The sequence below is a fragment of the Drosophila takahashii genome, chromosome 3R (assembly GCF_030179915.1).
Source record: "Drosophila takahashii strain IR98-3 E-12201 chromosome 3R, DtakHiC1v2, whole genome shotgun sequence".
NCBI lineage: Eukaryota > Metazoa > Arthropoda > Insecta > Diptera > Drosophilidae > Drosophila > Drosophila takahashii.
Genome location: NC_091681.1, coordinates 34,945,792 through 34,970,447, shown reverse-complemented (window position 1 = coordinate 34,970,447; position 24,656 = coordinate 34,945,792). Strand labels below are relative to the sequence as shown.

Genomic DNA, 24,656 nt, shown 5'->3' with positions numbered 1-24,656 from the left:
TACATTCCACTTGCTTATTAGCTGGCAGCCCCAAAAATTAAGCTGGAAATTAATGATTGCACTTTCGAGTGCGAGAAGACGAGGGCCTCATTGTGTGGGCTTCGCAACTTGATAATGTGCATATTAAAATTTTCGCGGCTCTTTCTGCTGAGTTTCCCACTTTTCCGCTTTATGAAGTAAGAGAGAGAAAAGTTTCGCTGCTTAAGCAGCCGCAAAAAGAAGTTTTTAATGAAAATAAATCATGCGCACACTTGACTGCTTCTGCCTTCAAAGGACTCAGGACTCGCAGGACTTATCGCCAGGGAATAAGCCAAGTTGGGACCCCTGAATGCGAATCTACCACGCAAGGCGACTCCAAAAATTTATGGACTTGCTCCAGTTGACATTCGATATAAATCAGGTCGCTGCAATTAGGGAGTGAGCTAAATTGTGCCGAATCACGAGACAACTATCGCTGCAGAGACCCAAATGGAATGCCACTGACCACAGGTGTTTATTTAATTAATTTACATAAATCACCTGGCTTCAAAGCGCACACACACAGATGCCATTTGCCCTTGCATTTAATAGGTAATTAATTTTAAATCAGCTTATTGACCCAACTACATGGATGGGGCCTAAAAACTGTTTACACTAATTAAATGACAGAGCTGCAGAGCAAATAAATATAGTTAAGCCCATATTTATGTTGCGGTGCGCATACGTGGCGTATGCGCAATGTTGACTATGAACCCGGATTATTGGCATAAAGTAAGCCAGGCAGATAATTATGCAAATGTTCCAGAAATTTCGCAACCAATCACCTTCAAGAGCTGCTGGAATTTTCACCCAGAGCCAAAAGCCCTAACTAATTGCGAAATGTCGGCTGCAAATTCCTCACTCGATTGTCTGCAGAATTTGGTAGAAAACAAATTGCGACGAGGCAAATAAATAATGCATGGTTAAAAGCAAACGAAGGGGGACGACATGCAAATAATGGCGGGCTCTTTCTACCTGGCAAATCACTTTGAGTTATTGTATTTAGCCTTCAACATTTTTCCCTCCCTTCCCTTTCCCACCCTTCCCAAAGTAAAATAAATATTTTAAACCTGCAAAAGGTGTCCAACAGCCACGCACTTTGGGCGATGATTGATATGGCTTTTTCCGAGGGAAGCGGGGGGAAACGGGGAAAAGCGGGGCACAATTCCCCTTTCCAAACATCGAAAGACCGAACACGTCGAGTGTCAAAGTTTTTGTGCGCGCTTAGCGCATTTGATGAATTGTTAAAAGAAAATCGCGCGTATGTGTAAACATTTTGGTCTAGAAATTCGTGAGGGGCTGGAATCGTATATATATATATCAATATATATGTGAAAAATCAACTGTAGTACCAGCTATAAGAAAAAAAAAATGAAGGAGACTGGCAAAGCTTTTTGAAGCCGCCGACGAGTAAATGGCGGAAGCCCAAACAGCTGCTGATGATGATGGCGGTTGCTGTCGGTAAACAGAAAAGAAATGAGTGAAAATATCGAGGGTCGAGAATTAGTGGCTGGTTAATACCCTTCGTCGCAGAGCCCTTGAAAGCGAAGATAAAATAAGTCAATGGGCATACAAATGTTTAAGAGGTAAACGGAAATGAACTAAAGTTAACCACAAACCACAAAATTTGAATATTAAATTCAAATATTCCATTGATTTGTGAGGGCTTGATTAAGCAATTTTCTGTACTCCGTTATTATAGAGGCAACCCTTTAAATATTTAAATAACCAATTGCTTGCACGCGATTTGTAAAAAGTTCCTTTAATAGGTTTAATAATTCAGTATTTTAGCAGCTTAGGTAAACTATAATTAAACAGAAGTTAACTGATATAAATTGAACTTGTTAAAGTATATATATGGGACTTAAGTTAAAATTCATTTAGAAAAAATATTTTATTCAAGTCCGAATATAAAATAAACTAATTACAAATTTGTAAGTATAAAACATATCTAATTAAGTAAGCAGGTATTTAATTAGCACATTTGTTTGACTTTGACAAAATTAGAAAATAAAATAGGTAAAAGCAAGTGAATCATTCTTAAACTTCAAGCGAAATTTACCTGGGAAAATCTCGACGTAATTTTCAGAATGATTCATTCCGGACATTTCTATGCTAATGCAGCTAAAATTAGCAGGAAATGTTTATTTATCCAATGCTAGTCATGGTATTATTTCCGGAAAAGTAAGGGTATGCCCAGGCAGATACGGGGGAGAAAACTTTTTGCAGGCTCTTCACTTTTAATCTGTCTTAGACCGACTAATACACACACGAACTTGAGCAAATATATGCATATGTGAGCTGTCATTCCCCCGAAGAGGAAGAATCCCCAGGAAGGGGATTCTTGGTATTTACTTGGATTCTGCGTGGGCACCTAATCCTTGTCAGAGAAGCCACATTTGGTTGGGCGGTTGGTTGGTTGGTTGGGGAAATGGAAATGGAACGACACTATACACATCAAATCATCAATCACATGCTTTGGTGATTCATTGATAAGCTTTTCCTCCCCAGGAGGTCCTCGTGGCAATCATGTTAATAATGCCACAAGATGTCGGCCAGCCATTAGCCTTCGCCATTAGGCCGTACATTTTCCCTTTCTTTTTTTGCAATTAATTTAAAGAGCTTTAAAGGAAAACATCGCAAACAACAATAAAAACTCCCGAAAACGAAGCCGAAATGAAAACCAGAGAATTGGGCATTCTTGTTTATTTTGATTTTGGAAAATCAATTTTGAATTTGTTGTTTATTTTTGATGTGGTTATCCGGCCAGCAGCCATTGGTGTGTAAACAAATCGTACGCTTTTTTCGCGCAGATGCCACAAACAGACAGGCTCTCTGTTTTTTGTGTGCCGTGCTGGCTGAAATAAATATATAAATAAAAACTATATAAAAGGCAAATATTCATGTGGAAAATATAGCTATTGAAAAAGCCGTGCCTGCGCCATTAGTGTCACAAGTGTAATTGTTTTTTAATCGCATTGATAGCGACGCGCCAGCCGTAAATTCCACACACGAAATTATTTCGAGTGTGTGCTAAAACCACTTGAAAAACGCCAAGAGCTTTGAAAGTGACCCAAAAAAACAAAAAACCCGCCGAGAGTGCTCATGTGCAAGTGGGTGTGCGTTAATGCTCATAAACAAACAAAGAAAAAGGAAAGTGGAGAAAGTGTGGGAAGTGGAAGGGCGAGTGGTTGGGAGGGTGTCGAGGGGGCGGAAGTGAAAAGCATTCGACTTAAGCTGTCTACTCACACATACAAATAAAAAACTAAAATGCTGCACACCAAAATGGCGATAAAAAATTTACATAATGGCTAAAGGAAAACATGAAAGCGAAATAGTGGCAAACGTGCAAATGAGAGGAGCACATAAGTGACTGGCAAATGGCAAGTGACACTTGAAAAATGGGAAAGCGGAAAGGAGTAATGATGAAAACGGAGTGACCCATGTGAAGCTACGGTGTTAAGGGGTCAAGGAAGCCTTAGAAATGGTTAAAGGGTACCAGAAAACTCATTATTAAATATTAAAAAATTATTTATTTAACTATTTAACTAGGGCTATTGCATACTTCTAGACACCTTTTAGATTTCGAAGATTACAGTGTTGAGCTTAAAGTTATCTATTAAGGATAATAGTATAAAAGGATAAGCAAATAAATCGCTCATTTTTACACCTCTATATATCCCTACAAGAAACTTTTTCCAAAATTCCCTAATTAAAAAACAAATAAAATTAGATAGTTTCTTCTAGACTAGAGATTTCTTGAAGAGAATTTATGGCCAGTGCCCCGCTTGTACCAAGGAAATCCGTTTGTAATCGAAGTCGCCTCTAATGGCTCCACTTTGCACTGTTCTACTGTTCTGCTAATGGTGCCTCCACTTAGTTCCCTTGGCTTTTGTGCTCAAGACAAGGACTATTGCAAAATGCATTATATCAGTTTTGCCCGGGGCTGCTGCGCCCGGCTTATATATCCTGCCGTATCCTGTCCATATATATATGGAGAGCACTGTAGACCAGCACCCACATATAGACCAGGTCCCGGGGCTGGATTTTAATAAGCAAAAAGGACGAAGACGACGACTACGACTACCATCAGTGTAAAACGTGCCACAAGCACCACAATGTAAGATTTGATAAAAAGCCATAAAAAGCAGAGAGCTGGCTAAACTTAAGGCCAAGACTATAAAATAATAATGAAGTCAATTTCAATGATGTTGCTGTGGCCAAAACAACAAAGCTCAACTCGATCCCAACCCCGTGACCCTGGGAAGCGTTTTCGTTATATTGTTATTATTGCTGCTTTCGACAGCAAAGGGCGAAACTGTAAGGGCAAAAAAATAAGACCAAACAAACAAAACAAAAGCCTCACGTCACTTCATTTCCTGCAGCGATTTTCGTGTCTTGCCTTTGACGTTCCCTTGAAATTTTCCTCTTTTATGGCAATTAGCTTATGATTTTCATTGTTATTGCCGATACAAGCCAGCTGCCCATGCATAGTGCTCTCTGTTTTTTTAATGGTAAATGGTACCCACACGTATGTAATTTATGTGGACAAAAAGTAAATAACTTTGTCATTAAATGGGTAATGGACTAGCTGGTAAAAAAGGGGAGAAACGTCGGGGAAAAGTTCGCTACTGAAAGTATTGCCTAAGCTGTCGTTTTCCCAAGATTGCTTTTTCCATTTTACATTTTCAAGCGAATTCAGCAAACTTTTGGCGGGGCCCACTTAAAACTTGACCACTTAAAAGTTGCCCAGAATGCATAATACCGTCTAAAAACCTCCAGCCACCTGGTGTCTCCCGAGTATTTCTCTGGCATTTCTCCGGGGACAACGACCTGCTGCCCCATTAACAACTGCCTTGTAACGTTCAATTACAATAGCTAATTCGCAGCTAATCCGGGTAGCATGTTTCCGCTCTAATTGGTCAGTGTGTTTTTGCAGGGAAAATGGAAATGGAAATCAGTAAAGGTGAAAATGCTGCTCTTTTCGCACACCTTTTTTTTTGGGGTGGGGGAAAAGGCCAAATCAAAACACACTCCTTGAGTGCGTAAGCGTGTTAGTGTCAAGCGGCTTATCTATTATCATTTCGTTGAATTTTGAATGGGCAGGGCGAGAGCAAAGTAAACCTTTGTCTGTCGCTCGTCTGGGGCTTCATTACGCTTGATTTCTTGTGCCCCCCGAACAAGGACACACACATCCTCCCGTTCGAGGCAAAATAGCTCTTTGTGCGTCCTTCGTTGGGAAGGAGCCACTCTTCGGCTTCATCGTCCTGGCGTTATAATGCCTTTGGTTCTGACCGAAGTCGTATGACTGCTGCACTGGGGGGAAAAATCCTGAAGAGCACAAATATGTGGTTTTACAGATACAAATAAACTCTTAGTTATAAGTGAGTAAGAAATCGTAACATTTTGAATTCGATAATATTTTATTTAGTTTTGTAGGAAAAACACCTATTAAATATCAAGAATTAGAAAAGTAACAAAATTTTTAAAAAATAAAAATCTTTGGAGATATAAAATCACATAGAAGGTGTCTAAAAGTATGCAATACAATTTATTTCTTTCATTTTATACGGGAATTTCAGACAGGAACCGATTAATACACCCAAAGGGATAACTTTTTAAAAGGTTTTTAGCCATTAAAGATTTCTTTGACACATCCAATGATGTATTATTTACAGAACTCTTAACAGAAATTCCAATTAAACATCCATATAATTTTTACTAGTGCAGATACCCAAACAATGGGTCGTAAGAAGGCGTTCTCTCGTCACTTGTTCGACCTGTAAGTGCAAGGACGGACAGTCGAGCAGCGTGCCGACGACAGGATGTGGTCACAGGATGGTCACAGGATGCGAGCAGTGTGCCCAAGGACTTGGAGCTGCAGTCGAGTGACCAACCCAATGACTGACACCACTGTAAACAGCCGGGGGGCTGCGAAATAGGGTCGGGTTGGGTCCTAGGTAAACACACACAGTGCCGGCCACATAATGAACTGGCTGTTAAAAGGGGGTGGAGAAGGAGGTGGGGGTGGCACACCTGTGCTGTCCTTTTCCCATTTCACTCCCCACCTGTTGACTGAAAGTCCTTCGCCGGCCCGTAACACAAAAGCGAGCAACACTTTTTGCACATTTACCAAGTTTATGCAATTTACACAAGCCCGTCAACAGTCACACGTCTCGTTGGGTTCCCTTTTCCCCGCTTTTCCTGTTTCCCCGCTTTTCCTGTTTTCCCATTTTAGACCCCTTTAAGCCATTTAAATGCCCTACTTCCCTGGCCATTCTGCTGCCTTTATGCACACACTGTGCTGACCACAAGCGTTTCGGTCTGAATAATTGACCAACAGACAAAAGCAGCAAAAAAAAGAAGAGAAATGGCAAAAATATATACAAAAAATGGTAAAAAACAGCGGGACCACAGCAAAGCGAAGCGAAGGACATGGACTGCAAAAAAGCAACAAATGAATAAACAAAATTTATGAAGCGCAACCACAGAGTTAAGCGTCCTCCAGTTCGTGATTTAAAGTTGGCCAGCCAACGGGGAGAAATCCCTTCGTATATCACTGTTGGGCATAACCAAAAGCATATGTATTTATGTGCCATCTAGACTCATCAAATTTGTCCAGCAAGGTGTAACAGGAATGTGGTCAGCACACTCGCACAACGGTTTAAACCTTAATTAAATATTTCGCTCGAATTCGGTTTCCTTTGACTAATAGTCTTCTGCCATTTATTTTCAAATATTTTCGCTGGGTGTAAGGTTAAAACTTGTACTAAATAAATTGGAATCTAATAGAGAAAAAAACAAATACAAAAGAATAACAAGGAATATTTTATAAATACTAATTTTACTAGAATTTCACCAAATAAATTGAATTTGGCCAACAATAAAATGTATTTCCCACAAAATAAATAAGTTGAAGCGCTTCTGCTTCTCACTCACCCAAAGAGCAACTGAAATCATCGAATTTGTCCATCAAGGTGTACAAATATCGCAGGTAAACATATTTCTATCTCATATTCGGACAGTTGATAACAAAAGGACTTTCGGCCAGGCACGTAACTAATTTATTTATGTATTTCTTAGTCGCCGCATTCACACAAAGGACCCTCGAACTGCCACTTTTTCCATGTCCTGCAGCTACAGGCACATTAGCCGCAACGGATGTTGGCCTTTTCATGCTCAGTTGGGCACAAAGGAGCGGGTTTTCTTCTTTTTTCTCGCTTTTTGCCCTTCGCAGGGAAAGAAATGTTTTTTGGGCAAACAAGTGGGCAGTCCGAGTGACCGAAATGTCAATAAATTCATATGAAGTTATCTCGGCCAGACAGCTTAATGCGTATTTTTATGGCCTAATCTAGAGTCAAATTTTTCTGGCGCTTCGCTCGAGTGGAATCGTTATCCCAGTCCGAATCCCAAATGGCTCCATAGTCAAATTCACGGACTCACCTCGTTCGAAAACGTTCAAAATGTTCATTCGTTCAATCTGCAAGGAGAGGGAGAGAAAAATGGGGTTCAATCATTGGATTATTAGAAAGTGGCAAACATCACCCCGGAGTATCTATGGCAACTATTCCGTATCCCATGTTCCATTTCCCACATATGCTGACTGCTGCTGTCGGCCATTTGATGAACCCAATAAAGCCAAACACGAAGTGCCACTCAGGCCCAAAGTGACAGCCGAAATGTTGAATAAAATTGAAGGGTTTCCAGCCTGGAGCCTTTTTTGAAGAAGTATCTTATATGGAATCTGGGCGAACTGGGATGGTACTGCACAGAAAAAAAATTCAACATGAAATGGGGTAATTTTTACCTTTATTTCATATGATGATTCAAACATATCAATATACCAAATGTAGTATTTTTTAAAACAATAATGCAAAATACGGTAAACATTATCTTAATTCATATCAAACTGATATGAATAACTTGATCATTTACGATTTAATAGATTTATCAATCTGATCTTTTCCCAATTTTTTTTCTGTGTGGGGCCATTTTAGAAGAAGTATCTTATATTGAATCTGGGTGAACCGGGATGGTACAGTACATAAAAAAGATTAACGCCGGGCCAGGAAAAAAGTGGGTCAGAGTTCTCGTGTTTGACATGGTTCGGTATTCGGGATAGGGGATATGTGTTTGCCTAGTCACCTGACTCTGCAATGTTTATTTGAAGCAAACTCTGCCTCCTCCAATATATCTGGTTCTACAATTGCATTGCATTTCGGCTCTTGCATTATTTATAGAATTTCGTGCTTTATTTTTTATGCCCTGGCATACGTGATTTTGCATAAAATCCCCCTCCAATCCTCATCCCCACTCCACTTTTGGCTTAGCTTTCCTGTTTCTTTCCTGTATTTCGTTTCCCGTGTTCTTTTTTTCCTGCGGATTTGCATTCGCCGCCGTGCACATGGAAATCGCTGGGGCTTCGGGATCCGGAGTCCTTTTATTATTTATGCCCCGGCTGCCACAGCAGACAAAAATTGCTTGAATAAATGTACTGAAAACGAAAGGCGATAATAAATAAATGGGAGCCCAATAAAGATTGAGCGATACTTTAGGAGCATCGCAATTAAAGGGCCAACTTTAACCCATTAAATGCTTATGCGTATTATCTTTAAACGCCTTGGCTACGGATATTTTTGAATGCGGTGCAGGGACAAAGAAAAATGTAGTTACCATGATGAAAAAATCTAAATAAATTACAACTTTTAATGTCAGCTCCGATAAAAACATTTGTCTTAAAGGCTTTGTGAGCCTTCAAAATATGATATCAGCATTTTTCTGACAGCTAGAACTTTTTTTTCTATTCTCGTTTATCTTTGTTTAAATAATTCACTCTATATAAAGACTTTATCTTTGTCCTAACAATCAATGAATGAACTTGGTGGAAAGTTTTCCCCGAACTCCCCATCAATATTAATAACCTTTCTTTTTCTTATCGATAGCCAAGTTGAATTGACCTATTAGGCGTTCTAGGGTTAATGTATTCCTCGTTTGCAAGTTATTTCAGATCACTTTTTCGACCCTTCCAGATGCCTTAAATTAGGACACAAATCAGATTCGCACATCAGCGGGGGTTAAGCAGGTTATCCAAGTGTTGTGCCAACATTTGCAGGTGTTGACCGGGCCAAATTGAATAACATACGGGGGAGCCTAAACGCTCGGGACAGACCAGACCCCCTGAACATAGAGAGGGGTTAAGGTGGGCGTGTCGGGGGCTGTCTTCTGTGTTTATCAGCGCATAAATACTAAAGCAAATGTACTGTTAACTCGTATTTCCCGTACACAAAGTGTGAATGGAAGCAGGTGAAGCAAGAGAACCGCAGAACCCAGAACCCAACTTAAAGACAAGATAGTAAACTAAGGAGGAAACCTCATTGCTAAAGCATTACGTAACCTAAAACGCGACCCAAGTTAAGGTACAAAACGGAGCTACGTTGGCTAACTGGAAAACTGTGTAAATAAACAGTATTAAATTTTCCGCTTGACGGCTAATAGAACGGCGGACGGACACGCAGGGCCCCAGTTCCAGTTGTTGCCGCAGAGTATCGATTCCCCCGCCGGAGTACTCGATGCCCCGAGGGGATGGCGATGGGACTGCCAGATGATATAGCTGAACTCTACTCCTAACTAAATTTACAACAACTTAAGCCATAAAAATTGAAACGATAGCCGTAAAAATAAGGCTACATTGGAGGACTGCACAGGGAAAAAATGTTGGGGGACTTTACTTAAAAATGGGTTTTCTCCAAAACTAGTTTTATAATTTTCTCATTATATAATCTTTTAAATTTATTAACATTATTTTTAGACTTTTTTAAAACTTTTCTTTTTAATTATTTTTAAGTAATTTATTTTTGACTGTGTAGCTCCTGTTCTTCCTCCCCTCCTGCACTTTCTATATATTTCCCTACTCTCATCTTGCTATCTGCTACCCAGCAGGCAGGCCATAAGGTGGGCGTCCTTGGGGGGGCTGGTGCTTCTTTTTTTAAGGGGCGTGGCAACTGCTGATGCTGCGTCTTGGTTGGGCGCCACTTAACGCCACTGACAGCAGGTCTCGTTCCCATTTCCCCATTTTCCTTGCCCGTGCTAAAGTTCATTGGGGGCCAACAACAGTTTTCTTTTCCTTTCGCTTTCCCATGTTGTTTTCCTTAAGAAGAGCGCACGGCATTTTCGTAACTTTCGTGGCACGAAGCAGACGAAAAACTTTTCCTCTATGGTGGCTATGAGGTCGAGTTGCCAGATGAGGCGGCATTTCTCCGTACTCCCAAGCTCTTAAAACTCTTCTTTTTTTGCAAGTGACGTGTGAAGGTGTTCGCTGCTATATGTGTGGATCCGTCCTAATTTGCACCAGATGCAAAGGAAAACACGATGCAGAAAACTCTAGAAACTAAAGGCATCTTTAAAGATAGGGGGATAATTTATATAGGAAATTTAGATGAGAGGGAGAATTAACCTGTAATTTTAGGTCTCATCTATATTTTGAGTACTGAAGAAATATAAAATTATATGCACATTAAATTAGGTTTATATGATCGTTATTTAATATCAGAAATTGAAATAATCTCAAATACTATTTTAAGCACAGTTCACTGTGGCACATAAATTTAAATCAAGCCCAGTAATTCCCCCCACCCCCTGTATATGTATATGTAAAAGTATCTTGTACTAAATTACCGTTGAATAAAAAAAAAAAAAAAAAAAAAAAAGGGAAATGCTTTTCACCCCCTGCCCACACACACACACACGCCACACCCACTCACACAGCCGCACTTGAACAGGCAGCTCTTCAGACACGCATATGCAAGGACTTAGTTTTAACCCGGGGCTATCAAATCTTGTAGCTGACATTTATGCGAGTCTAAGTTCTATTAACGTACTCCCACCGAAACTCTCTCCACTGCACAAGTGTGTGTGCATGTTTCCTTTGCCATTCAACGTCTGCAGGAGTGTGTGTGAGTGGGTGAGTGTGTGCGTGTTGACATTGATTGCGTGCGTGTTGCTGACAGTTGTCCGTACAAGCTTAATGGCTGTGCGATTTTAATTGAATAATATGCAAGCCCCTGAGCCGAACCTCAATCCTCAATGCTCTACACTCCATCCTCATGGAATCCCCATGGGTTTTCCACCCCCTCGTCCCCCACCAAGATAAACAAAGACGATCCCGAGTTGGAGTCATCGGGGGTCCTGTGCATATGACATGGGCCATGTTTACTTGGACTCTGACTCGGTTTGGCCCCCACTTCCTTCGGTTTTCTTGGCCTTTACTAGCCTTGTCCCTGCTGGCCAAGATTTAGTAGCGCCATAATTGTCAATGGGCCATTAGTACGATGTCCTGGATGTCCTCGTCCTCCTGCCCCCTGCGGTTTTGTCAATCACTCAGCCGTAAGCCTCAGAGATGGCAGCGTGATAGAAATTAATATTATTACTCTGGTGCACTTGGAATAAATACTGGATTTATGTGCTGGATTGTATGCGAAGGGAACCAATAAAAATTACTAGGGCTTGATATCATTTATAAAGCTGCTTAAAAGTATGCAACAATACATTTGTACATTTTCCATGGAAATTCCCAAATATAAATTAATTTTAATAATTATAATTGCATACATTTAGACACATTAAAATATAATTACTAAACAGTTGTGAAATATGGCTCTATGTAAGCAGTAAGTTTTTTTTGATGAGGTACAATTAAAATTACTAGGGTTTTGTATGCAAGTATGCAATAATATAGTTGTATATTTTCCATAGAAATTCCCAAATATAAATTAAGTTTATTAATCATCATTGCATACTTTAAGACACCTTAAAAAATTATTATCGAACGTATGAATGTTAGCCGTAAGTTTTCTCAATTTCTCCCTATGTAGAGTCATAACTAGAATCACAACTTTTGCTTTGGTCACGCACTCATCATTGATTCGTCGATGATTATGAAGTTGGCCTGTCCGGACAGACTGTTTCACATATTTTTATTGACATCGGAGGCAAACAAAGCGGAAGTCATCTCCATCTCCATCCCCAATCCTCCATCATCCATCCTCCATCCCCCATCCCGATTTCGATTCCGATTCCATTATTACTCGAACTTTGCGGATGCGTGCGGGAATTATGCTCGCATGAAAAATCGATGAATTATTGTATTTAATGTATACATGGCGAGCCATCTCGGTCTTCCTCCCCGTATTATTATGAATTACTGCCGGACCAGCGACTTTGATCTGACAGGTCATGCGTTAAAGTTGACTTTGGATGCCTGAAACAGGACACAGGCATTCCAATTAAAGCTCGTCCGCCTCCCGGGGCAAATATTTGTGATGTTTGTGTTGCGGTAGCCATAAATTAAATTAGAATTCAATTAAACGTTTGCGGCAATCACGAATATCGAAGACAATTAGTCGAAGGCTCGTCTTAATGTCGCAAATTAAAGGCGGGTGACCCCGATCACAGGCCAAGAAATTAATTCGTCGCAAAGTCCTTGGCACACACAAAAGACAGATGCAGTTTATGATGCGACTCCTCACGTTCGAAGGCATGAGCCAGCAGAAATGTCATTCGGATGGCAGCTCAAAATATGCAAAAATAAAATAAGAAAATCCAGGACGAGGGGCGACCGACAACGTGAACATGTAGAAAGAAATTGAAAACGGAAGGAAGCACAAAACGAAGAAAACAGGAGCAAAAAACAAACAAGCGCATGACATGCAAAACAGGCAAACAAGCAACGAGGCCCGAGGGGAAAACTTGGGGTGATGGGAGGCGGCTGGGCGGAAAATGTTCGGTGGGTTGGGGTCACCACCCAGCAGGGAACAACTGAAAATGCGCTGATAAGCGAGGCGTGCTTACCGGAAGCAGCAGCAGTATACGGAGAAAAATGTCACCGAAATTGGGGAGTTTTCAGGGGAGTTTTATGTATCTTCAAATGGACCAAAGTAACAAGTTATTTGTTGAATGAAATTAGTATTTTTTGACATCTGGAAATTTCAAATAAATTTCGTGAGCCAAAAAAAATAGCGATTTGTAATACTAAACAAATTGCCATTAAAAAAAAAGGTTCAAAATTTTTACATTTATCGCTTTCAAAAAAAAAGTTTTGCATTTATTAATTTTAAATATTATAAATATATTTTTGCAGACAAGGGGAGCACAAAACACCAACTATGAAACTTTATACGATTTAAAAAAAAAATTAAAATTATTTTATTTAAAGGCAATATTTTTTATTTATACAATAAATTAAAAATAAAGTAAATAAAACATCGTTGCTAAGTTCTTTTAATGAGTTTCCCGCTGTGCATCTGAGAAATATAAGTAAAAAAGAATCAGAAGTAAGAAAAAAGTAACAGTGAGGGAGAAAAGATACCTAGATAGACAGTCGCCAAAATGGGGGACTGACTAAAAAAATTGAGTAAAGTGCCCACCGTCGGGGCTCCTAGCATCATACCCTCTCCCTTCTCAAAAAACGAAACGAAAAGTAGACAAGGACACCCCGAATGGAGACTACTTTCCGTCTGCTTAGCATAACTTAAACTTTTGAAATATTATCCCGGGATTTGTCCAAACCAAAAAGAACCTTACATGGACATATCAATGAAGCGATTTATCACGAATTTTCAGAAAAGAAAAAGGGGATAATAAATGTATTTCTCTAGTGCGATTTAAGAAGCTTTAAATGTTGTTTATTTGTAAGACTAAAAAATAAAAAAAGAACCTGTAAAGTTGCAAAAAATCAAAGAAATACTGAAACGAAAAAGTAAAACTAATTTAAAGTCTTACCGATCGAACTTAATGTTCGCCAATCCATTTCCCTGTGATACATTTATCCCCCAAAGCATTGAGACTTGAATTGAGGCCAGGGAAGCCCAATTTGCCAGGTAATTTCATTGTGTGCCAACGTTCCATTCAAACAGCCCCGCAGAGCAATTAGACCCAGATTTTGTATAGAGCATTGCGAATAAAGCGCACGTAAAACTGCGCGAGTTCCTAAATAGCAGAAGGGCATTCGTTGGCAGGACTTTTTGGGGAGATGGGTTGATGGGCGAACTTAAGGGGGTGGCTACTGGGCTAGTGCACAATGAGAGGCTCGGAACAAGGACAGCAGCCGCAAGCCAAATGTCTTCGCAAGTGCGAGTGCAACAGACCTCGTTGGAGCACCAAGTCTTTTGGCCAGGTGTCCTCCCCATGTTGCCCGTTTTCAGGTTTTAGGCCCCGCCTGGCACGCGCCAATTGATGCGTTGAATGCTCATAACGAGCTGTGAGGGACAGTGAAAAAATTGAAGGTGTCTTAAAGTATGCAATACAAAATTAAAGATAAATTGCTGCATATTTTTAGTATATAATATAATTTTTTTAATTATAATTTATAATTTTTTTAAAAACCCATAATATATTTCATAATACGAAATAATAATTAAATTCAATTTATAATTTTTCTGGCACAGTGGAAAAATAAGAGGTGTCTAAAAGTATGCAATGAAAAAGTAAATGTCAATTACTGCATACTTTCAGACAACTTTAATAAGTTATTTAAAAACCTAAACGATTTCTGTACGAGTATAAAACGAAGTAATGATCAAGCAAAGCTCTCAATGAATAACTATTTACACTTAAATTCAATTTATAATTTTTCTGAGTGCATCCGGTGAATGGTGCTCCTCAGGGCAGTGGGCATGTTGCGCGGGTGTCGCTGAAACAATGCTGAAAATCAATAAAAACCATTAAAATGCAGCCAAGGCTGACGGCAACCAAGGAATGCGAAGTTCAAGCAGCAAGGTTGGTAGGAGAAAGGGGGATCCATACTTTCTGGTTGCGTGATTGGAGTTACCCATGGAGTTTTGCCCCCTCTAAAAATAGAATCCAATGGCATAATTGGCGACGCTGCGGTTTGCCTGCCAAATCGATGCCAAAAAGCTGAGAACAAGGTCGTGGCGTTAAAAAATGGCTGGTTGGCTGGTTGAAAATTCAGGACGAAAAATACATTAAATTTATGGCATGGAACTTGTCGAGCTGCATGAATTATGTGCGAGGAAACCTGACGACGCACACGAATGCAAATCGGAAACTAAATTCGCCGGGAGATTTATGTGACACACATACTGAAGCCGCAAAAATAACCGACGAGTCGAGTTGTGTTGAAAATGCTCCACTGAAAAATTACAAACATTTCAAAATTTAAATTGCAATAAATGAAAAGTTTTACCACTTCCGAAAGGCAAACGGGACTGAAGTGAAAAACTTATCAAACTCACTTCCTGTGTGGAAAATTTAAATATATATTTTGCGAAAGAGTGCAAATTTGTGTTTGCATATTCAGAGCCCAGGCACTCCGACCATTTTCACTGACCACAAAATGCATTCGATTAATAAATAAAGCCAATTTGCATACCCAAAAGCTGGGATATTTACCGACATACATGCAAAAGTCGCCCGTATCCGTATCTCTAAGCCATGGAGCCCATCAATCATGCAGAATGTTTTGGCCATTTCACATGCATCAGCCACACCCGGATATTCACTCTAATATGCATAGACAATTTTCAGATAATGAAAAGGCTAACTTTTATCTCGGCGCTCTCGTCACCCGAAATAGTGGAGATATTTTTATTGAGCCGGCGCTTAAATTAATTGAAGAAATAAATATCGCATATTTGGGCCAAACCGTGCATAAAGATTATGTTCGATTGATAAGGCTGGCGAGCGAAAAACAAATTGAACAGCCGGCTTTTCGACTGCAAGATACCGCAGACAGAAATGTATTTGCCTTTTAGCTCAGTTTAATTTGGAAATTTTCAAATAAATAAGCCCCGGGTATATGAACCCATTGCACAGCTTATTAACCCAACCGAAAATGTCGGTTTTATTTATGTGCTCTCGCTTTTGCCGAAATGCAAGCCAACTTCTGGCTGGAGAAAATTATCTGGGAAAATTGGAAAACGCTGCGCGAATGTAAACAATTTGTTATGGCCAAATAATGGCTACAATATCACAGTTTTATGAGCGCGAATAAATATTTTCGCACTTGGTATTTATGCGATTTAACCATTAAATGATTGAATGGGTTAATGGCTTCCCTGACAGCGAGTGTAAACATTGAACAGGGTCCAAAAGTTTTCCACATCAACGCTGATGGGTAATAGTGCTGGAATAAATCATTCTGCAACTGTCATAAATAGTCAATCGTATACGATATTTATAAATTGTAATTTATTTATTTTTAGCATTGTGTCGTCGACTTTTATCCAACCCGTTGGCAACGCAAACGCGAACTGCTCGCGGTTTTCATTGTTCGCGGATATTCCCCGATATAACGCATACGCCGCGTTGGCTCGCAACCGATAAATAAGTAATTAAAGCGCCTAAATAAATAATTACGCCGACATTAGTGTCGGCAGTGGGCGTTGTTGTCTGCATGCCGAAACCAGCAGCCAATCTGCAATATTATACACATTAACCCTCATCCCAGAAAACGAAAATATTGCATAAAATAACAATTCAGAGAAAAAGATTTCCAGATACCCTGGAATAAATTATCCTTCCTTTTGATTTATAACCAAATTAAAATGAAATGTTTATGTACAATATTTATTGATGAATATAGAAGCAGTTAATATTCATTTAAATCAATTTTCATCTGTTAGCACGAAAATAATTTATGTAAAATTAATGATTGGTTATTTATTAATTTTTAAATATTACGATAAATGGAAAACAAGAATATAATAAAACATTGATACCATAAGTACCGAAATAACCATTCAATGTGGGTGGTCGAACATTACACCCAGCCATATAAACACAATCTATGGGCAAACCAGCATTAAGCACATAAGGAAATTTTGCACTTAAGGCCAAACAAATCACGAAGCCATTAATTTTTATTAACAAAATCTCGAGCGAGCAGTTCCGAAAGTCAAGAGCTAAGCGCCGAGATTTGTCCATCGACAAAAAATACGAACCACATGCAGGTCTTTTGATAGGGAAAAAAGAAGCCAAGTAAAGGCAAAGACTGCGAAACACAAATAGAAAAAGAACTGGGCACGAAAATGTGGGCTTATCAGTAACGTAATTAAGCAGCGATAAAGTACCGCCACGCCCCCGCCGCCCCTTTTCACCCCATTTCGGTTTTCTTTTCTATATTTTTGTTGTTTTTTTGGGAATGATGAGTGGGACGCGCGATAAGCACGGGCCTTCTTTTTTCTCTCTGTTTAGCCTCAATGAGCATAGTTTATATCAATTTAGATTTGAATTTAATTTATTTACACTGGCACATGTGTGAGCGGGGGTGTTTATTTTCGGCTGGATGGTCAGCGGTGATAGAAGCGTTAGTCACCAAGAGATGATGATAAAAAGAGCTGCACTTTTGGGGGAAGTTTTCCAGTAGACATTATTATTTATGATTCTGCCCTAGATGTAATATTGCGTTTAAATATATTCATTGAATTTATTTATTTATTCCCATTTAAATATACCTCTTACTAATTCTTTCTTAAGCACAAATTAATATTTAATTTTAAAAGATTCTGTTTTATGTGAATTAGTAAACTGACAAGTACTTAAAACTTTTGTTTTCTATTATAACTTTGACTGAGAAAGTGATTATGACCCAGTTTCATAATGATAGTCAAGATAGAAAAAGAGAAGAGATAAAAGCTTCATGTTTGCGTACTGACGACAACAATTAACACTTTATTTAAAGTTTTCTTCCGGAAAAGGCATTATTCTTGTTATGAATTTTGCTAGAAGAGAACTCAGCTAGAACTCAATTATTTTTTATTCTTTGATAGAAACCCTATTTTAAATGCAAAAGCCATGCAATGGACAACTGCTGAGCACAGCTCATCTCAGCCCCCGTTATTAATTAACTGAGCCAATTAGTTCGGCGTTGCATTAGCGCGGATTACGCATACGCCCAGTGCGCCAAGCGAAATGGAACCGCGCTTAATCGCATTGTTTTGGGATATCTCGCAGCTGGCACTCGCATTCTCATCACAGATATTGCTATTACTATTGCTGCCATTTCTGATGCCATTTTCCCCGGAAAACAGCTGCAGTTTGACATTTCCCTGGTCTCTCATCTCGATGACTATTATTGTGGGATAACCATTATGGCGAGACCTGCTCTGCATTCTGTGTGCACAAGTGGTCAGAGTTGGCAGAGCAAAGCTTTTAATTGCCTGCAGCGCTTGATTACCTTCTTGTTTACTGGCCCAGAGCTGGCAGTTTGCAGTTTATAATATTATTAAACAATATAAGAGTGGGAGGTAAATATCAGTTGCTAGACAGGGTATATTACACAGCAAGAAATGCAATAAAATTAGCAACTGGTAACTACAGAAAAATGAAATAGAAATTAAAGAAAAGTATTAAAAGAGAAAGAACAGACTTAGTGTTTTAAAATAATATATAAAGGTTTCAAAAAGTATGCAGTAAAAAATTATATCTTCTTTCGACATAAATTATTGCATACTTTTAGACACCCTTTCAAATTATTTCAAAAATAAATTTAACATTTTTTTTATATTTTTAATATTTATTAAAATGTTAATTGAACATTTTTCCCCATGTACCTCAGCTTTGCAGTAATTATTCCCAGCCACAAGGGCTTTTGTATCCGGCTTTCTAATTCGCTGTGCAGCGTCTAATTGCATGCCAAAGTCGATTACAATTCAATTAGCACACGTTGCGAACTCTTTGCAATTGTCGGCTGTCTGTTGTCTGGCTAACACACAATCAGGTAGTACAAGATGTCTACAATTACGTGTTCTGGCGGAACGGAACGAAATCGGCTGGCTTGTATGCAATTAGCCATCAAAAGCGTAGTGGGCAAACACTCGCGGCTGTCTTGCCAGACATTTGGCGGTGATTAATGGGTCCGGGTGGAGGGGCAAGCCCCATCCTGAGTCCCTCTGCCCCAGCATAATGCACCCTCGAGACAGAAGAACAAGGAGCCACTCGAAGGACCTCGAGGGCCTGTGCACTTAACCCAAACATGTTTTCGGTTTTCGGCCCTAATGCCTAATCAAAACATAAACATAAACAATCCGGGCCCCCAGAAAGGTGGTCTGCAATTTAATTAATGAAAAGCCAAAACACTTGAGCATCTCCTTCAGTCGGAGGCCGCTGCCCTGATTTATGCTGAATGACTTCTGTGGCGTCAGTGGGCTGGGGCTTTGGCCACCCACCCGCTCTTCATCCCCATTCAAGTGTGTACAATTTGGCTAATAAAAGATAATGTGTCTGACTTGAAGATGTGACAGCCCCAGGTCGAGTCCTTGAAACGAGCAGTTAACTAACAGCAGGGTCGAAAAAGGTTTAGTTAGGAGTACAAAGTTTCAAGCTAAATAAATAGAGGAAAAAAAAATAAAGTTTTTTAAGGAGAATATTATGTAAATTATTACAAATATTTTTTTTTAAATAAAGAAAAATATTAAACCTTACTAAATTAAAAAAAAAATTGTTTATCATTTTGTTAATTTTAAAAATATGTATCTTTCAAATTTAAGGAAAGTATTATCTAAATTATTAAAAATATTTTTTGTATTTTACTGAAATAGATAAAAATATATTAAATCTGTTAATTAGAAAAAATATCATTAAAAAAAATTAGTTTTCATTAGAAAGATTTCATAATGATTTTTTAAGAAATCAGTTCCCACTTGAGATTCCCATTTTCCACTTGACCGTTTATAATCTTCTTTCACCATCTTGTTGTGGCTTTTTTCTTTATGTGCACACACCCTGACTAGCCAACTTTCGACGACTTGCTAATCTTGGCCGCCACTCACGTGTCCATCTCTAATCAATTTGTATATCCGCCAAAGGTCGCTTTCATGGCTTTAATTACTGGTCATTAATCATAATTGAAAAGAGAGGCGTGCCTTCTTTCTGTTTTGTTTGCAAGGCCAAAGTATTCTGTTTTTGACCGCTGCGTATGCCAATTTTCCGGGAAAAACTTTTGAGAGCAGGAAAATGGCAAGTCTGCCAAAGGCAGCAGCCGCAGATGATGATGATCCAGTTGATTGGAGGCAGTCAGGGCCGCATCAGCTTAAATTCGCAATTATGTCGTTTTAATAAACAGGCAGACCAACGAGCCGTAATTGCCCAGATGCCGCCGAGAATGCGGAACTGCGGAACTTCGTAACCGTAACCAGAAGCTGTAACCGAGACCCCAAAGGAAATTCAGAGCTCATAGCTGGGAAACTCAAGGCGAAGCGATTGAGCCGGCCCATCAATAATGTGCGTGACACAATGATGCCTGAGGCTCTCGGCCCACGCTGCGTATACGCAATGCGGCTGGAGATGGATGGCAGGATCAAATGGTATTTCCCAGCATGTTAAGTGGGTTGTTTACGTCTCGTGTGTGAGTGTGCGTGTGCTTACTGTATCCCTACTAAATATAGTGAAAGGTGCGGGGAAGAAAACTTAATTGCAGGCATTAATTATGCGCAAAAATTAAGATATATTGTGCACTGGAGTTAATGTTTGCTTATTACTACTTACAGACAATGAAGCCTTGCAATTTGAATTAATTTTTTCCTTTTCGCATTCCAGCGGCTTAATTAGTTTTTGCACACGGCCATCATCGATTATGTGTCAATACTGAATTATATAGTCGGTAGTGCGAATTCCCTCGCCAGTCAAAATAAAGTCAGTAATTAATCTTCTTTCAACTGACCGCAGGCTGGGCGAAAACCAAAGTTGATTTTAATGAAATTATTCCCAACTGGCGCACTGACCTGAATCTGCATCCGTATCCCACATTCCTCTTACTTTTCGCTTAAAATCCGAAATCTCAGCTGGCGGCATTTTGAATACATTAATGCATGCGAATTGCACGAAGCTAATTACATTTTTAATTATTTTACGGCTTAAGGCTAACAAATCTATCCACTGGGTTTTAATTTTAACACAAACATCTGCCTGGCATTAAGTAGGTTAAGGGATTTTAATAAAAGCCAATGATTAAGCGCAGATGAGATGGGCAATGTAGTTCGATAAATAGTAAACTAAAGCCAAGGCCTCTTGTATTCCCAAATTACTGAAATTCGCAGTTTGCTTGGATTGATTATAGTTTATGGCAAATTGAAATCGAAATTGTTCTCTCTGTTACAAAGGAGATTCTCCTCAATTATTGTGCCGTATTATTTATTTATGCAATTTTCCGAATGCAAACTGTTGCATCCCCATTGTTGCAGTCCGCTCATCTGGCAAATAAATGCAATTTGATGAATCAAAGGGTCTCTAGCTCTCCAGCTTTCTGCAGAGAAAGCGGGGGAAATTGAGTTCGCATTGTGTGGCAAGGCCCGGGGCATTGTGAAATTGACTTTCAAGTTGAGATTTTGCTTGGGTAAATCTCCGGCATCATAAATCAACAGGGCTAAATTGGGACGGAAGGTGGATAATCAGGAAAAGGCTCTTTTTGCCTTTCCCCACTCTCCATTTTAAATTTGACTTATCACGGACTGCAAATCCTTGAGATTTCTCATTAGCCGTGGCAACTAATTAACATAAGTAATTTGCTTAATGGCAGACGCTCTCTCGAACTTTCAGTGCCAGTAAAAATACCTGGGAGCCAAGCTCGTTTATTAGGCCAAAGAAATAGAACAAACAAGCAGGGAAGCCCAGAGCAAACAGAAAATACCAGAAAAAAAAACAGAAAACACATGCAACACCGAGAAATCCCGGGCTTACATGATGGATTTCCCGATGGCTGGCATGAACTAATATTTTGTAAATAAAAAGCTAGCGCCCCGCTCCGTCTTCGTTTCGCTTTTCGCTTCGCTTTTTTGTTCTTGGGGCGACTGATAGCGTTTCTGGGGGACGGAAATTAAATTTGGCCACGTTAATTGCCTCGATTAGAACTTTTTGGCCATTACGATAAGCGTGGGCAGCAGCCCCGCAGACAATGGGAAAATGACCTCTCTCACTCTCTTTCTATTTACTGGCCAACAAATGATGAGCCGGATCATGCTTAGTGATTAATTATTAATTAATTAAATGCTTATTAACAGTGTCGCCAAGGTGAAACCAGACCAGACCACGTGGCGTATGCGCAATGATTGCTGGCAAAGAGAAAAGAAAAAGCTAAACAATAGTTTACTTTATATTTCCGCCATGCCTGCTGGCATTTTGAGCGCCATTGTTGCGGCTTGTCGCCTTTGATTTGAGCGTTCCGTTTGTTTTCCAGCAGCAGCAGCAGCGGCAACCATGACGTATGAGCAATATTCCGGGACGCAGACAATGCAGCGTGAATGCTGGAAAACTGTCGACCGTATTACGCATACGCCCCATTGTGCTGGCCATTCTTTCATTCGAGGAGAGTCAATTTACAATAGATGAAAGAGCTGAAGCTGAAGCCGGAGAGCTTGAGAAGTCGGAAAAGTGTGTCACTCTGACATCTTTGCCTGAATGCCTTAGGCGAGCGGAAGGGAAAAGGTAAAACACGTGTGGAAAATGCGACCGTGACTCACTTTAAGTGACGGCGGCTGTAATTAGTGTAAGTGCCCGCCCGAATTGTCCCGCCATCTTTTGGCAGCACTCTCGTTTCACTTTTCAGTTTTCATGTTCAAGGATGCGCGCAGCAGTTGTTGCAACTGCTCAGAAATCATTTCAAACAATCGCAAGTGCTGCTCGCAACTGGAGGATACCCAGTTTGTTTGTTGAAAGCGTTTTTATTTACAATTCTAAATGTTTACCAAGTCATTTCACCTTCAATTTGATTTTTGGTAGCTTGTAAATAAAGCTGTGTTGGTTTTTTGTGGGTTTGTTTACTATAAAGTCTTTTTTGGAAATTGATTTGTGATATAAATATAATCAACAAATAATACAAATTATATTTTTTTTCTCCAACATAATTTTTTTAACTTAATATGTAGAACTAGATTAGTTTTATGTTAAGATATAAATTATTAAAATTAATTATTATTTTCTACAAATCAAATAAAATGTAAGTAAATAATGAGAAACCAAAAAATAATAATCCCAAGTTCGATATACCCTTGTGCTGGGCACTCGAATTGTTCTTAAAAACTTGGCCCAAGACCAGTAAGCCAGATCCGCTGGCATGCTGAGTTTTATTTGGTTTCGGGCAATTAAGCCTGTTGTTTTGCAGTTAAGTGTAAATTTATACACAAAAGCCGCACCCGCACGTTGGGTGCACATCTGTGCGGAGGTAATTTGCCGAACTTTGGAGATAAAACTGCTGCTGCATATTCCCCGAGACGGTGGGAAATCGGCAGCATCTGCGGCAAAAGGCACATGCCTTGGAATTTATATACTACGTTACGGGTAGCCCAACTGAATTATCAAATCAAGCGGTTTGTGACTTTGTAATTTGATTAGCTATGCCCCCCGGCTGAAGTGTTTGTGCATATCAGCTTGAGAGCCCTCTCAAAAGGGCGCTAACAATACAACATTTCACTTGGAACCTGGTGCAAATGGACACTATTCATTTCCCCTTGGTCTAGGTCAATCATCTAAACTGCCCCCAAGACTCGCTTGAGCATTTCAATTAATGTTTGCCTGCCATAAATCTATATTTAAATCCCCGACAAACACTGGGCGATAACAAAGATCGTCGGCAGCTGGGTGTTAAGGTGCCAAAAGTAGCGGTTAGGGGTAAACAAATCCAGAGATCCACAAAACCCAGAACAATATTGAACTAGAGACTTACACTGGGTCAACGACTGCCGACACTCTCACTTTTTCTTTGGTCTTCCCTCGAATCAGATCGGCTTTCTTCTCCAAGTCGTTTGCATAAATTGTGTGCGTTTTCCAAAAGTCGTCGAACAGGTGGCAAGTGTCGCACAAATTACTTTAATAATAGCACTGGCTCTTTGTTGGAAAATATCCGAGTAGCCGAGAAAAAACTGCACCAGTTTGTCCAAGATATATTTTAAATATTTTTGTTTCGACTTTTTCGGCCTATTTACTCTCGAGCACTTTTTCCATTCACATATTTATTTTTGTTTTGCACACACTAATAGCATTGAATTTTTCATTGATTTCAAGTAGCACCGAAAAACAGATATTTTTTTAGTGTGGGTATTTTCATTTGAGTAATTCCTGAAAATATATTTCTTCACTTATTTATTTTGATTATTTTTTTCTTTAGGAATTCTGTGCTCTATTTTTTTAGCAAATTTATTTTCACTTGCAGGTATTTATTTATTTTGATTTCTGAATGGTTTTGGAATTATTTGAATATTTGAATTCTGCGGGAGGCTGTCAGGAATCCAGGAGCCGAATCGAATCGCATTGAATCGCGTAGAAACTGCGGAGCCCGACGATTGATTTCAAGACCCGTCCGTCCGCCTTTTCGGTAAAAGTTTAACTGGAAACGCGACCGCCGACCTCCGAGCAGCGATTGCCGAGCGGCCCAGAGAGAGCCTCGTACCTGTGCGGCCTTAACAGTGTATCGGCATATCCGATATACTGTATAAGCACTGTACGATATGGAACAACAGTGCTCTCTCACGCACACAGCTGCGCGCTGTTATCAGTGGGCCATTCTTTATCACTGTGTCAGTGGGTCTCTGCTCTCTCCCTCTCTTTGCAGGGCGGGGAAATTCAGGCAGCGAGAGAGCTCTGTTAGCAGCTAAGAAAATCCAGGGGGAAAGTCTCAGACAGAATATTCAAAC

The 24,656-nt window shown here is 39.6% G+C and overlaps 1 protein-coding gene across 7 annotated transcripts in view; it reads right to left on the bottom strand.

The window, feature by feature from the left end:
* Positions 1–24,368, bottom strand: part of 5-HT7 (5-hydroxytryptamine receptor 7) — a 72,560-nt gene extending 48,192 nt beyond the window's left edge. For 3 of the 7 annotated variants that reach the window (XR_011419120.1, XM_017140998.3, XM_017140996.3), the window contains exons 1-2: positions 23,690–24,368; positions 7,462–7,498 (exon numbers count right to left, since the gene is read on the bottom strand). The gene's annotated coding sequence lies outside the window, so the exon portion shown is untranslated. Of the gene's footprint in view, positions 1–6,957; positions 7,438–7,461; positions 7,499–23,689 lie in introns of those variants that run through there. The other 4 variants (XM_070217066.1, XM_017140999.3, XM_070217067.1 and 1 more) reach the window with 2 other exon arrangements.
* Between the last annotated feature and the right edge of the window lie 288 nt (positions 24,369–24,656).